This window comes from Heterocephalus glaber, unplaced genomic scaffold (assembly GCF_053883595.1).
Source record: "Heterocephalus glaber isolate CG9 unplaced genomic scaffold, H.glaber_assembly_v1.0 deba00000738, whole genome shotgun sequence".
In the NCBI taxonomy this organism is placed as follows: Eukaryota; Metazoa; Chordata; class Mammalia; order Rodentia; family Bathyergidae; genus Heterocephalus; species Heterocephalus glaber.
Genome location: NW_028258161.1, coordinates 6,797,183 through 6,814,141, shown reverse-complemented (window position 1 = coordinate 6,814,141; position 16,959 = coordinate 6,797,183). Strand labels below are relative to the sequence as shown.

General features: G+C 38.0%; 1 pseudogene; it reads right to left on the bottom strand.

Moving 5' to 3' along the window:
- Positions 1 to 16,959, bottom strand: part of LOC101720616 (3'-5' RNA nuclease TATDN2-like) — a 61,811-nt pseudogene that overhangs the window by 14,272 nt on the left and 30,580 nt on the right.

Sequence of the window (16,959 nt, the reverse complement as noted above, 5' to 3'; positions counted from 1 at the left end):
ATAATAATGCCTGATGATTCTTCCTGAGAAATATCCAGTAGAGAAGGAAGTTGTTTATTGTTTAATGTCTGCAGACACTTAGGCCAAGTGTTTTTAGTAAGTAAATGTGAATTTTTAGTAAATGTGAATACACGTAGATGCCTGCGAATCACATCTAGCACTTGTCAAGTATGTGCCTTCAGTGAATGGTCACCCCAGGTCTCCTGTGGAATATAGGCTTTGTTCTCCTCTACACAGGTGATCATAAAATGGCTGGTTTTCCACTCACATTTCATAAAATCAGCAGGGACAACACTCTCAAGTGGATAAATTCAGAAGGCAGATTACTTCATCTCACACTTCTGCCACCACCCAGTTCCCAACAACTCTTGCACATGTGCACAGGATAATAACTGGTATGCCTCTCCCAAACTCCATCCTCAGAAACTGTCTGTAGTGTCATTGTTCCTAAATCTACCCATCAAAGCCCTTCAAAACTACCTAGACAGTCCCTGTTATATTCTCACCCTCAGGTCCAAAATCTTCTGTAGCTACCAGATATCTCCATCTCCTTAGATTTCTTCTCTACCTGAATTTAACCACATTTACTTGAAAGAAGAGGGGAATAATCCAGACCATATCCTTCCCTTCAGTATCTGCAAAATAAACCACTCCTTCCACCAAAGTTGTATTGTTCTTCACCCATGGTCTTCACATCACATTCCCATAGTCTGCCATTTTCTCCCTATTTGAAACTTTCCTTTATAGATAATGTGTCCAAGATCACAGCTCAGGCATCTGAATTTAGCTTTCCCTGGAACTCAGGTATGCATGAGTGCTGGTACAGGTGCTAGAGAGGTAATTATTCTACTTCAAAATAAGGCAAGGGAGTAATGTGCCTTTGTTCTCATAGAATTTACTCAAAAAACTTCTTATCATAAGATATTTTTTCTGACCTTAGAAATAAACTTTAACCCTCCAAAAAGCAAAATTAACCTTGTCACGCTTTCTTACTTCAAAATGTCTATCTAGCAGCTGGAATCCACCCTCATGTAAATTTCATATAAACTGTTATTACATATCATTTCCTTTAGGATGGTGGGAGCCTGTCTTTAGCAAACACCTACCTTCAAATTATGAAACTTCCTCCTGTTACACATATATAGGTCTATCTTTCTTTTCAACAAAGAGAACTATCAAACACAGGCTTCTAAATTATCAAGTGAAATTTGGAACTAGTTACAAATGGATCTTCTCACTTAGATATTAATTACTATTTTGACGACATATATGTAATAGATTGTTTATGCTTTGTTGTACACAAGGACCCTATTTTCTTTGGCTTTGCAATCCTTAGTGGATTTTTTGTGATACACATATATTCTGGATTAGTTGAAAAATAAAATATTTTTCTATTTTGTATATTTTAGGGAAGTTTTCTCTGTTGACACTTGTGGCATTAATCGTGATATGTCAAGTTGAATGGATTAAGAAACATTAGATAAATAAAACTCATTTCTAGGAGTTTCTGTGGATGGCCGGCATGACTGCCACTAAACAAGAAAAGACCCATTCCTGATGTGGGTGGCACAGAACAATAAGTTTGTAGCCTGGATGAAATAAAAAGGAAGGAAGTATGCCTATTTTGAAGAGCTCCAGTCTTTCTGAGTGGATGAGCTATTTTCTGTCATTGCCTTTGGATATTGTCCTCCAGGTCTCCAGTTTCTTTACTTTTCCAATGTAAACTGACATCCATGACTCTTCAGTGAGATTGCAGCCCTTCAGCTTTGGAAGGGCACTGCATTTCTGATCCCTCTTGTTCTGCAGCAGCAGGTACTGGGTCCTCTGGCTCCCCAGCATATAGAAAGCCACTGTGGACTTTCCTGTTTCTAATCCTGTAAGCTGGTCTGTTTATTGTTTAATGTCTGCAGACACTTAGGCCAAGTGTTTTTAGTAAGTAGTTACTTTAGTAAATGTGAATACACATAGGTGCCTGCGAATCACATCTAGCACTTGTTAAGTATGTGCCTTCAGTGAATGGTCACCCCAGGTCTCCTGTGGAATATAGGCTTTGTTCTCCTCTACACAGGTAGAAAATCCCCTTGTATAATTATATATATATATATATTTTTTTTTCTTCTAATAATTCTTTTCTTCCAGAGAATCCTAACAAATACAGACTCTGACACTAGGAGTGGTTCTAGAAAAACAGAATTATAAGGATGCATTTTTGTAATTGGTTTAGTTATTCCTGGAGTTAGTTCTCTAATTTGATGAGACCTAAAGTTGCCATGGGCTCTCCTGATAGTATAGAGAATATTGGTACTTCATAGTTTGACTTACTTAAAGTAATATGCAACAGAGATCCATTTGATTATCTTAATCCACCATTTCTGAGATGCAAGAAATTTAATAACTGTATATAATACTTTTGAACATTTTTGTAAGAGCAAATAATATAACACTGGCTGTCTGCACACAGCATGTCTGGACAAATTACTTAGGAAGATATTGAGCTCAAAGACTTAAATTTCAAGATCCAGACATGCATTAACAATTTTAATCTACATATGTCAATAAAGTAATAAAGGAAAATAATGAACTCAAAAGAGATTAAAATTCCCAGCTCCAGAAATGCTTTAAAAGTGTGAACACTTCTACCAGTGTGCTGAAGGTGAATCTTCATTTGTCAGGCAGAAGTTGCCAAAACCCAAAGCCAAACCCTCATAGTGTGATTGGCTGAATTATAGCAAAAGTGTAATACTCACCTTAGCCAAAGTTTATCTGCAATTAAAGTGAGAGAAGTTTTTGGAAAAGTTTTGGATCCAGTAAATTGGAGTGGGAATATTTGGGAGGACTTCATTAAGAACTCCAGGCAATGAACTTCTACATTCAGAGATTATTTTGGGTAAGAAAGAGATTTTCCCACATTCAGTGACAGAGTAATCCCCACTCCCATCACTTGTAGTGTTTGCTTATCCACCTCTGCCCAAGGAAGCAAATCCTGTCTGGCCTTGTAATGACCTTTCCAGATGCAGTTAACAAGCAAGGCAAGACCAATGCTCCTGAAGACCCACCTTTACCATTCACTGTTGCTTCTAGGCATAGAATCAGTTTCGAATCTCAGAAAGCTCCTAAAGGCAAGGTACACAGCATGTCCCATGAGGAAGTATGCTACCCTCCCAAAGGACTTCTTGAGTTTTCTAGTTGGAAATGGATTTTAAGTGTTTGAGACAATGGTGGAAAAAAATATAAACCTGAAGCAGTCTGGATTTCTTTTTAAGGGCTGATTAAGCAAATTCTGGATTTAATGTCATACTTTGTGAAGATGAGAAGATGCTAAAGGTTTATTTGGTTTGTTGGCTGAAATATGGATCAAAAGATGATCCACTGTGAATGAGCTGGAGATGTCTGATATTCCTAGGTTTACTGTTGATGATGGTATTCAAAGGTTCAAGTAAATGAGCATGCTGGAATGGATTTGCCAGGTAAAATCTACTTCTTCACAGTGGGAGACTCCACAGAATATACTCTTCATTATTACTTTAGGAAACATGTTTCTGAGGGGAACACTAGCATCCTTGAAGAACTCCACCTTTGCTCTTCTCTGTATGCCAGAGTTTATGCCAGGGACCACTGTCACTCAATTGGAAAAATTAGGATGAGTATAATTGGAATCTAGAGTGGCAGGATCATATTCTCCAAAAGGGGAAAAAACTTGTCCCCTTTGGTTGTCTGTGCCTGGGGGTGTGACATCCAGAGCCTGGCTGGTGGCCTGGGGAGAGCTGATGCTTGTCTGCCACTACTGAGTTTGACCCCTGTAGGGAAAAATAGAAATGTTTATAAATATTTTGGCACCTATGTGCTCAGACTCAAAGGGCATATTTGATATAACATGCAATCTTTTTGGTATTCTAAAATTAATTTTTTTTGGTAGCAGAGATCGAACTCAGGACCTCGTGCTTGCCAGTCAGGCGCTGTGATGCTGAGCTACATCCCTGGCCCTCTAAAATTAATTTTTGATGTGAGAGTCTTTAATCTCTTATAGCCGTCTTGTTTCTGAACTCGCTATAGCCCTGTGAATTTGATATACTAATGTGGGGTGCACCTGTGTGTACCCTCATCCTCTTGAACAATCTCCCAGCTCACTAGGGGGACATGTTCAGCTCTCGCACTGTCTGTAATGCAGAAACTTCCTTTGACCACTGCACCAGTGAATTCTGTTCCCATTGCACTCCCTGGTGATGCCGGAATGTCACATCGGGTGCCTGGGGAACTTGGCTCTGTGTTGTGAGCTGGCAACAGGACCGTTGATCCCTGCGCTGCACCAGAAAGCAGTAGCTGTCACACGGAATCTGCGAGCATCATGGGTCCAGCTCCAAATGGAGATGATTACTATCAGAGGGTTCCTTCAACATTTTCCAAACTAGATGCCAAATCGTTGCCTTTTTTGGGTTTTTTTTTTTTGGTACTGGGGATCGAACTTGGGACCTTGTGCTTATGAGGCAGGCACCGGAACTACTGATCTAAATCCCAGGCCCTCATTGGCTTTGTTCATAACCAATAATCTAGACTCCATTGGAAACAGATATGCATGAAGATTTTAACTTGAAAGTCAAACTTCCTCAGCAAGACAGTATAGAGCTGAGTAGTGCAAAAGCATCTTCTGATAATTCCTTATTGAGGAGGGGAAAGAGATGGCAATATTTATAAATGGAAATCTGTCGGGAGCAATGCTACATAATTTTAGGGTAAAATCATTTGGTTAGCCTAGTTCTGCCTACAGCCCAGCTATGGCATTCTGAGACATAATTCCATTTTGGCCTCTGGTCACAACTGCGACCTCAGTGATCCAGTGATGCTGTGATTCTCCAGGACAAGATTACACCAGCTGAAGACATCCTGGGAGGAACAAACATCTACTCAGTTCCCCCTTGTTCTTGAATTGTTACCTCTTGTTTACATGGATGTACTGAACTCTCTGCAAGTCATTTGTTACATCTGTTTCTCCCCATGTACTGAATAAAAGGTGCAGTAAGCTCGGGGCTTTCGTCTTTGCCGCCCAGAGCAGCACTGTTCAGACCCAAAGGTCAGCTTCTTCTCAGTCTCATTTTTCTATCTTTCCTGTATTTTGCCTCGTGCTGCCGTGGCTCGCAGGAGACTAGGACTTACTGCAGAGGTTCTAGTAACATCCCCTTTCCCTGTTCCCTACAGAAATCTGTAGTGCTCAGTCCCTTATGTTGGAAATGTTTTTTGCATCACCAACTTTCACTCTAATCCCTTGCAGGACTCTCTGTGGTCTCATAAAAGGCTTTAAATTGAGTTCGTGTGTTCTGCAAGGTCAGGGCACAGCCCTGCCTTCTGGCCCCACCAGGTGGGGACACAGGGCTCTCCTCATCCATTTTGTGGAGCTACTACAGAGCACCACATACTGGGAAATTGATAAAATAAAGACATTTGCTTGGCTCTTTGTTCTGGTGTCTGAGCTGCCTGAGAGCATGGCACTGGCATCTAGTGAAGGTCTTGATGCTGCATCATAATCGGGAAGAGTACATCCCACAGGAAGAGAGCAAGAGGAAGCTGAGGAAGCCAAACCAGCTTTGTAAGAACCCACTCCCTCCATCACTTACCTATTCCCATGATAACTAACCCACCCAGGCCATCATTAACCTGCCCCGCTAGAACCAACCCACTCCCAGGACAATGGCCTCAAACCATTTATGAAGATGGAGTCCTCATGACCTCATCATCACCTAAAGGTGTCACAATGGCAGATAAATTTCACCGTGAGCTTTGGGGACAACTTTCACCCCCCAGCAGGATTGAGGGCCAGATGGGATCCTCTCCGGCCATGCACGCAGGAGCCACATCAGGAGGATCTGCCCAAATTCAAGATCTTCGCTGGATCTCTTTTTATGCCTGAGAAACACTGTGGGTCAGAAGCAGCTGAGTGTCAAATAGAGAGCCGGGTGTGTTAATAAGATTTAATAAACTTTTATTACTTTCTCTCGAACAGTCTACACGTTAAAATTCCTGTGGATTTTGTGTAAAAGAAAGTAATAAAAGCATGATTTTTCCTTAAAATCATAATATCTTATAAATAACATAGATTTTTAATTTTTATACCTATTTGATTTTTAATTCAGGCAATTTTTAATTTTCTCTATGGAAAAATGGTGAAAAGGATATTACCAATCAAAGTCTATTTTATTTATTTCAAAGTCAGTTTCAAAGATTAGCACATGTTTGCTTAGGGCCATTATTCCTCATTTTGATTTGTTTTCAGATTAATGCTTATTTTAAAAACTCTTTTAGTGGTACATTTTAGGTATACACTACATTTACATTTATCATTGAGTATTTGTACCTGTACATGATGTATCTTAGCTCTTATTTTTTCCCCCATTACCTGTGCACCCTTCACCCCCTCCACCCTTCCCTATTTACATAGACTTTGTTTCCATTGTTTTTCTCTCATAATTTTTCCTTTCCCTTCTTTCCTTTCCCCTCCCCTTCCCACTACCCATACACCTTTGGACCTTTTCCTGTTTCAAATTATCAATTATTCATTTTAATCATTTTAATCCTTAATTACACTTTCAGTTCCTCACACAAGAGAAACTATTCGGTATTTACACATGTGTTTCCTATTTATTTCATTTAAGAGGATGGCCTCAATATGCATCCATTTAGCTATAAATGTCTCTAGTTTCTCGTTCTTTATGGCTGAGTAGTACTCATTTTATAAAAAAACCCCACATCTTCTTTATCCAGTTTCCAGTTGATGGGCATTTGGGCTGTTGCCAAGCTTTCGCTATTACGAAGTGTGCCGCTATAAACATGGGTGCACATATGTCGCTGTGGTCTGATGCTTTTAATTCTTTGGGGAAGATACCCAGCAGGGGAATAGCTCGGTCAAATGGGACCTCTAGCCCCAGATGAATGCTTTTAAGAGATGGAAATTACGTTGTATTTCCTTGCATGAGATGGAAGAAAATAAAGCACAAGATCGCCCCCTGTTGTACAAAGGGAAAATGAAAGTATTATATCCAAGCAATATAATGGTCTCTTCAAGGGCAGAGTGCCACCTTACCTAATTGCTCCGGTGGGTGGCCAGCTGCATAGCAAGAAGCGGCAATGCAAAGGCAAGAGGCAGTTCTGTTCTCTTTTAGAATCCTCTTTATTTATGTGCTCCATATTCCAGTCAATTTTGTGAAGCTAACATTAAAATGTTTTGAATAATACCTTGCCTAAGGTTATGTCATACATACCTTATAGATAAACTGATAGGGCTAGTCACCCTACAGGCATGTGAGAAAAACTATCTGTAGTCCTTTAATTTTCAAAGAAATAAATAGACTATGCTGTCTAATTTGTGTATTTATTTATTTATTTATTTATTTATTTATTTATTTATTTATTTATTTATTTGGTACCGGGGATCGAACTGGGTCCTTGCGCTTGTGCAGCAGGCAGCGAAACCACTGAGCTAAATCCCCGGCCCTAATTTGTGTATTTAAAAGTATCATTTAATGGGAGGATTTCTCTTAAAAGCCACCTTTTAACATGGCAGAGCATAAGGGTAATCTGTTTTATATAGTTTACCGAGTTGGACATTCATTTCATAAAATAAGAGTTGTCTATTAATTTCACAAGTGATTACTAGAGCAAGTGCCTACTGTATACTGCTATCATCTTGGCTACTTATACAGTCATTTTTAAGTTTCCCTTTGTTACTTGTGGGAAGTATGAGGTGTGATTCTCACTTTCAGACAAACACATTGGTACTGAAGGTTTATACCTGGCTCTCAGCCGCTGAACAGCTAGGTTACGATATGATTCTCCCAGCCTCTGCCTTCCTTCCTTTCTTCCTTCCTTCCTTTCTTTCTTTCTTTCTTTCTTTCTTTCTTTCTTTCTTTCTTTCTTTCTTTCTTTCTTTCTTTCTTTCTTTCTTTCTTTTTCCTTCCTTCCTTTCTTTCTTTTCTTTCTTTTTCTTTCCTTCCTTCTTTCTTTCTTCTTTCCTTTTCTTGCTCTTCCTCCTCTTCCTCTTCTTCTTTTCTCCCCTCTCTCCCTTCTCCTTCTCCTTTCTCTCTTCTTTTTGTTTGTTTCATGAGACAGTGTCTTGCTATGTATTCCATGTTGCCCTTGAACTCACTGTGTGGCCCAGGCTGGCCTTGAACTCACGGTGATCCTCCTACCTCAGCCTCCTGAATGTTGAGATTACAGACATGTGCCACCACACCCAGCTCCCTCAGCTTTTCTGACTCTGAAGTCCTGGAATTTGCATGGGCAAAACCTGAGTAAGCATCCAGGGGTCTGGGGACCTGGTGGCGCATGATTGCTGATCTCTAATCACTGGAGGAATGGATTGCTTACCCTTACTGGCTTCCAGGGGTAAACGCCTGTTCATTTTGATGTTTCTTCGGTTTGACTGCAGTTCTATAGGTTGTTGTGGGGACCAACATCTATTGAAGTCCTTATTAGCTCAAGCTCTCATGACCCGTTTATGTAAATGACTCATATTTTCATGACTACCAGAATATCCCAGTTCAAATTGCCTGAGTATATGGAAACCAGCGTGAAGTTAACACTTCTTTTGACAAAAATTGTATTTTGACAGATGAAGAAAGGGCCTGCATTTGATTCATCTTTGTCTCCCCAAACCACTTGCAACAATGTTTTACATACTGTTAAGTAGATGTTTGTTGAGTGAATAACTGAGCAATATTCCCAAGGCAAGCTTGACTTAGTAATTGGGAATTTCTTTGGTGATTAGAACTATATAGACAGTTTTGGGTAACCACATAAAAATGTTCCTTTTACAGTTTTATCCCAAAGGTGGAAGGAAGAAGTTGAAACCCCATCAGCCAGACTGACAACTTGAGAGAGAAACTACTGAGATCAAAACAGCACTTGAATAGTTATGTTGAATGGGGGTGACTCTGAAATTCCCTGTGATTTTTGAATCAGAAGCATCAGAAATAATACAAATAGAGGAACATTTTCTGCTTTAAGATAACTCAGTGGTAAGAGGGATGCCAACAGATAAGCCAGTTATATCTAGAATTATAAACCATCATTTTGTAATACACGAAGGTTCCTCATGTGGTGTTAAATACAAATTTGGGGATAAATGAGCACGTGTTGATACAGTTACTAAGTTCTCTTGGTGTCCACATAATCATGAAGGTGATAAGCATGACTTTATATTTCAGAGTCCATTTTTAATTACCTCCTTTGCCATTGGTGACCTCTTTCCTGCTTAGATATATGCTTAGCCTCCCACCTTCTGTTTTCCCCATCCTTTCCACCACAACCTATTCAGTGAACAATGTGTTACTCTTTCTTCGGTATGTTTACAATGCCATTTGCTGCACGGTTATCTCAGTGAAGTGAACAATTTTCTCCCCACGGGAGTAGCAAGGGAAGAGCTCTTGCACTGAGTCACCCTGGCCTAGGTTAGAAGAGGGATTAGTATTTGTGAGGAGTCTAAAAATTGTAAAGCAAACTGAAGACCAATCACATGTAGGCAATTTTAAGCAGGATCAGTGACAAATTATTCCTCTCTTAAAGACATATTTTCTTGGTCTAAGTTTTACATTATTTTGATTACTGTCGAATTTGAGTGATAAAGGCATAAACATCAAAGTGTTTTATTTGTACGACATATGCTTCAATAAAGTTATATCATATTCTACATGGAATTTAACTGAAAATTCCCAGTTATACAGTTGCATTCAGGCTCAGGCAACTCAGCTCTCTGCGCAGTTGGTTTCAAGAGTTTGTTTTTGTTGTGGAATTGTGTTAACTTGCTTTCAGTAGTCTTCATGTCTCTAATCCCTATGCTAGTGTATATTTTAGCTTTTAAATAAATTCAAAATAAACAAAGAGCACAGAGCTTAAGTTGATACTATTCTGCTGTTCTGTGTGACCACGTGTACTCTGCATTTCTGGGAAGTACAAAGTTGGATGTCTAATATATTTATTTGATTGAGGCAAATTGTAAACTGTTGTACCAGTTACTGATTCCATTTTAAAGTTTCTAGCTGCTGAGAGCTTTTAAATTCCAGCTTCCTCTCTTCTCATTCTTACACAGCTTTATAGGAGACTCAAGTTTTTTGTTTATAAGAACATCAAACTAGTCCCTTTGGGACCAGCTGAAAGTTGAAATCATTCAGACCCCTGCCCATGCATAAGAAATTTAATCCATTTCTATCTGCTAATAACTATAAAATTCCCACCCAGCATCCACTCCCTGCTACCTCAAGACACTTTCACACCACCATATTCCTGCTCTGCTCTTCCAAGAAAACTTAATCATATGAATGATAACACTTTTCAGACTTTATTGATGTGTATATGGCATGATATTCAAACCAAATTCCAGGTGTTGACTAATCCTGTCTCCTAGCATAGCTATCAAAACTATACATAAAATCTTTTCAAAATTTAAATAATGTATAAAATGAAATATATATTTAATTGGTTTAAAACTAAAAAAATTACTACTTACTAAAAAGTATTAATGCACATAACTTTATTATGTAGAGAAGAGGGAGTTGACAGGATATCAACTATTCTAGATAAACCACTGGTTTATTCATCTATCAATGCCCATTGAAAGAGTTATTGGCTGCTCACTTTCTATTGAAAACCCATGGAGAGGCATACTTAAAGAACATCTGCCATGTTAACCCAGCAGGTAGTTTAATCATCAGGAACTAGCTGTCAAAACCTAATTCATGTACAGCCTGGAAAAAAAAGTTCATTCTAGTCTTGGGGAACTTATGACACTATACTGATATTGTTAAGTAATATAATTTCTTCCATATTACTGTCTTAGTCTCTTTTCTGTTGCTATAACAAAATACTTGAGGTTGAGTACTTTATTAATAAAGATATTTATTTGACTCATGATTCTGGTCCAAACAGCATGGTGCTGACATTGTGGTGAGAGCCACCTGGCTGCGTCACAGCTTCGCAGTGAAAAAAAAGGAAACTGGTGATATTTAGAAGGGGCATATGTGAAGGAAGCCAGAGTTCAGGGAGGCGCCACTCTCCCAAGAATTAATTTGCTCCTGCCAGACAGCCCCCCAGTGGGACCAGCATTAATCCATTCATAAGGGTGGAAATGCCACAACCTAATTACCTTCCTTTAGGCTCTGCTTCCTTAGATTCCCAATACATCAACATTATCACATTCGGGACACACTTCATCACATGAACCCTTAGGAACCAAGCCTCGCCCAGACCATAGCAGTTACTTATTGTCAATTCGCTGGAGTTCTAATAACTAGAAGAGACATCACTCTCTTTCCATCAATGTGTCTTTGAATTGATTCCCCTTAGGTAGTACAAATGAAACATTTTGTAGACCTCAGGTCAAAGCAAAGGACTATAATAAGGGTGGGTGGGTACCAGTTAAAATAATATTCAACACATTACAATGTATAGTATAGTAATAAATATACAATGGCAGAGCAGCTTATAGCACTGTGTAGTAAAATATACACATGCCACTCACAGGCTGAGGATGTTGGTGTCCCAGAAAACCTAGATCAAAACTTGGTTGCTATTTTTTTTTTATCCCTATGCTCTTCCTTCCCTTCTCCCTACCCTTTCCCTTCTTCCCCTTCTCTTTTGAACAGTTTCTTTCGACTTCCTAATATCTATTCTCCATTTTGGTTCTTATTACCCCCCAAAATAATGGAGGCAAAACAATAGAAACAAAAGTTTTGTAAATGGGGAGGGGAAGGATTGAAGGGAAGGGAAGGAAAGGGAAGGGGGAAAAAAAGAATTAAGATATATTACATAGAGGTAAAAGTTTCCTATGATAAGTGTGATCATTATGTATGTAAAAAATGTACCAATAAAATTAATTTTAAAAACATGGTGGGTAAGCCTAAAATTTTCTCACAGAACAAGTGAGTTTTATATTGGAAACAAAACACATACCATAAAATCTATTCCTGGTAACTTTAAGTGTACAGATCAAAGTTATAAATTATATGTACAATATTTTATAATATAAGTTTATAATGATGCACAGCATCTCTATAGCATTCTCATGCATGACTGAAGCTCAATATTATTATTAATAATATTATTATTCCATATTCCTTCCCCAAGGCCCTAGCAGCCACCATTCTACTTTGTGCATCTATGAATTTGATTAATTTAGATATATCCTATAAGTAGAACTGTGTGATAATCACTCTCTTGTAATAGGTTTATTTCACTTATATGATGGTGTTAAATTTAATCCATGTTGTAGTATGTGACAGGAATTTTTTAAGTGTCAGTTGTATGCATATATATGTGTCACTTGTATACATGTAACACATTTTGTGTGTCTATTCATCTATTCATGGACATGTGGATTATTTCCCTATGGTCATGGTTTATAATCTTTTTAATATGCTATTGGAGTCGGCTTGCTAGCATCCAATTATGTCTGCAAAATTCAAGCTTCTGCAAGGAACAATAAAGAAAAGACAAGAATAGAGGTGCAAAATCAATTTCATCAGAAAAGAAATTATGATGAAATTAAATAAACAGAAATAAGCACAAAGGAAATAGGAGAGCATAGCCAATCTACAAGAGCAAAACTGTTGCAATAGTCATTATCCAGATAAGTAAAAAAGACATTTTGAGAGTTTTCATTTGTGGCCATATGATATTTTCATTCACCATATCACCCTTTAAATTTGCATATCATCTATTATAATCATGTATCTTTTCCCAATCCACTTTAATTAAAGGTCTTATCTTTTCTAAAATTAATTTTATTCCTACATTTTAGGTATATAATATAATGACATTCCTCATTGGAAATTTGCACCTTTGCATAATCTCTCTTGGTTCTTATTTTTTCCCCATTCCCCTGCCCTCCCTTCAACCCCTCCATCCCTCCCTATTTACAAAGATTTTGTTTCCATTGTTTCCTTTTCTCTTATTAATTCAATTCCCTTCTTTCCTTTCCCCTACCAATCCCATTTCCCCCTCCCCTTTGCCCCTTTTCTTCCTATTTCACATTATCTATTATACCTTTTACTCCTTATTACACTTTCAGTTTCTCACACCAGAAAAGCTATTCGGTATTTACACGTGTGCCATATTTATTTCACTTAAGAGTATCACCTCAATGTGGATGAATTTAGCTATAAATGTCTCTAATTTCTCATTTTTATGGCTGAGTAGTACTCCATTTTATTTTTAAAAAACACATTTTTAAAATCCAATCTCCACTTGATGGGCAATTGCCCTGCTTCCAAGTTTTAGCTATTACAAACTGTGCCTCTATGAACATGGGTGCACATGTATCACTGTGGTATGATTCTTTTAATTCTTTGGGGAAGATACCCAGCAGGGGAGTAGCTGGGTCAAATGGGACTTCCAGTCCTAGTTCTTTGAGGTATCTCCATACTGATTTTCACAGTGGTTGCACCAGTCTACACTCCCACCAGCAGTGGAAGAGGGTTCCTCTTTCCCCAAAGCCCTGCCAGCATTTGTTATTAGTTGATTTCATGATAGCAGCCATTCTTTCTGGGTGAGGTGGAAACTCAGCATTGTTTTCAGTTGCATCTGTCGAAAGACCAGTGATGTTGCACATTTTTTCATATGCTTATTTGCTATTTCGACTTCTTTGTCTGAGAACGGTCCCTTCATTTCAGATGACCATTTTTGGATTGGGTCTTTAATTTGGGAGGTTTGATTTTTTTAAAGTTCTTTATAGATTCTAGATAGTACATCTTTGTCTGAGGAACAGCTGGTAAAAAATTTTTTCCCACATAGTGGGTTGTCTCTTCACTCTGTTGGTGGTTTCTATTGCTGCGCAGAAGCTTTTTAATAAGAAGAGATCCCACTTGTTGATTGTTTGTGCTAGTTCACGGGCAACTGAAGTTTTGTTCATAAAACCTTTTTCTACACCAATATTTTCAAGAGTTTTTCCTAACCTCTCTTCCAGCCAGTTTAGTGATTCTGTTTTAATATTTAGATCTTTCATCCATTTCTATTTTAGCTTACTTCATGGTGAGAGATAAAGGTCTAGTTTTAATCTTTGGCAAGTTGAAACCCAATTTTTCCAGCACCATTTATTAAAGAGGCTATCTTTCCTCCAGCGAGGGTGTTTGGCTCCTTTGTCAAAGATGAGGTGGCTGAGTGTGTCTGGAGTTGTTTCTGCATCTTCTAATCTGTTCCAGTGGTCCTCAGGTCTGTTTCTTTGCCAGTATCATGCTGTTTTTATCACAGTAGCTTTGTAGTATAGTTTCAAGTTGGGGGTTGTTATACCCCTGCCATGTCTCTGTTACCTAGAGCTATTCTGGGTCTTTTCTTGTTCCAAATGAATTTTTGGATTGTTTTCTCGAGGTCTATGAAGTATGCTGGTGGGATCTCAATTGGAATTGCATTAAATCTATATAGCAGTTTTGGAAGTATGGCCATTTTCACTATATTAATCCTTCCTACCCAGGAGCAGGGGATGTCTGTCCATTTTCTAATATCATCTTCAATCTCTCTTTTCAGAGTGCCATAGTTTTCAGAGAAGAGGTCTTTAATTTCTTTCATTAGGATGATTTCTAGGTATTTCAGTTTTTTGGATGCTATTGTGAAAGGAATTGTTTGCCCTATTTCTCTCTCAGTGAGTCTGTCATTGGTGTAGAGGAAAGCTATTGATTTTTGTGTTTTGACCTTGTATCCAGCTACTTTATTGAATTTGGTTATTAAGTCTAGGAGACTTTTGATAGAGTTCTTGGGATCTTCTATATAGAGTATCATGTCATCTGCAAATAATGACAATTTGACTTCTTCATTTCCTATCTTTATTCCTTTTATTTCTTTCTCTTGTCTAATTGCTGTGGCTAATGTTACCAAGACTATATTGAACAGGAGTGGTGATAGCGGATATCCTTGTCTTGTTCCTGATTTTAGTGTGAAGGATTTCAGTTTTAGACCATTTAGTGTGATACTGGCTGTTGGTTTTTCATAGATGGGTTTTATCAGATTGAGGTAGAGATCATCTATTCCAACTGTTTGTAGGGTTTTTATCATAAATGCATGTTGGATTTTGTGAAATGCTTTTTCTGTGTCTATGGAGATAATCATATGGTTTTTGTCCTTGGCTCTATTGATATAGTGTATTACACTGAGTGATTTGCGTATGTTGAACCATCTCTGCATCCCTGGGATGAATCCCACTTGATCTGGATGTATGATCTTCTTGAGGATCTTCTGCATTCTATTTGCCAGTATCTTATTAAGGATTTTTGCATCTATGTTCATTAGTGAGATTGACCTATAGTTCTCCTTTTCATTTGGGTCTTTCTCTGCTTTGGGGATCAAGGTGATGCTTGCTTCCAGGAATGAATTTGGGAGTATTGCTTCCCTTTCAATTTCATTGAAGAGTTTAAACAGTAGTGGCAGTAGTTCCTCTCTAAATGTCTTGCAGAATTCGGGAGTCAAGCCATCAGGACACAGGCTTTTGTTAGTTGGCAAGTTTTTAATTACATTTTCAATTTCATTGATTGATATTGGGTTTTAAAAAAATTTTTAGGTCTTTTTCATTCCACTTTGGTAATTCATACGTATCTAGGAATCTGTCCATTTCTTTTGTATTTTGCATGTTATTGGTGTATAGGTTCTCAAAGTAGGTATTGATGATCCTCTGGATTTCTGCTGAGTCCTTTGTAATTTCATCCTTTTCATACCTAATTACATGGATTTGGGCCTTTTCTTTCCTTTTTCTGATAAGGTTGGCTAAGAGCTTATCAATTTTGTTTATTCTTTCGAAGAACCAACTCTTGGCTTCATTAATTTTTTGTATCATTCTCTTAGTCTCCATTGCATTGATTTGTGCTCTGATCTTTCTAATTTTCTCCCTTGTATGAGCTTTGGGTTTATTCTGCTCTTCTTTTTCTAGAAGCTTGAGGTGCAGCATCAGGTTGTTTAAATGGACTCACTGTTTTCCTAATATGAATATTCACTGCTATGAATTTCCCTCGTGAGACTGCTTTCATTGTGCCCCATAGATTCTGATATGTTGTATTGGCATTGTCATTTAATTGTAGGAACTGTCTGATTTCTTCTTTAATTTCATCTGTGATCCATTGGTTATTCAGAAGTGTGTTGTCCAGTTTCCATGTGTTTATGAAATTCTTGCAGTTGCTTTTGCTATTGATCTCTAATTTTATCACACTATGGTCTGATAATATACAGGGGATAACTTTAATGCCTTTGCACTTACTTAAACACATTCTATGAGCGAGTATGTGGTCTATTCTGGAGAATGACCTGTGTGCAGCTGAAAAGAATGTGTATTCTGATTTTGTGGGGTGGAACACTTTGTAAACATCTGTTAAGTTCATTTGTTCAAGAGTTTGATTGAGTTCTAGTATTTCATTGCTTATTTTTTGTGTGGTTGATCTATCTATTTGTGACAGTGGGGTATTGAGGTCCCCCACTACTATTGTATTAGTGCTTATTTGATTTTTCCTGTCTGTTAGTATAATATAATTGGGCACACTAGTGTTTGGTGCCTATATGTTTATGGTTGTCATCTCTTCCTCTTGGATTGTTCCCTTTACAAGGATGTAGTGTCCTTCTTTGTCTCTTTTAATCAGTTTTGGTTAGAAATCCACTTGATCTACAAAGAGGATAGCTACTCCTGCTTTTTTTTTTTTTTTGAGTTCCTTTCACATGGAGTATTGTTTTCTACCCTTTAACTTTCAGTCTATGAGTTTGTTTTTGAATTAAGTGTGTTTCTTATATGCAGCATATTGTTGGATCTTGCTTCTTGACCCATTCTGCCAGTCTATTTCTTCTGACTGGTGAATTGAGACCATTGACATTGATGGTTATAACTGATACATATTGACTTATCATTTTCACGACTTTTTCTTTTTGTTGGATTCTCCCCTTTGCATTTAGTTTCTTGTTGTGCCTGATGGATTCATCATTCTGGGCTTCCTGGGCTTGTGATCCTCA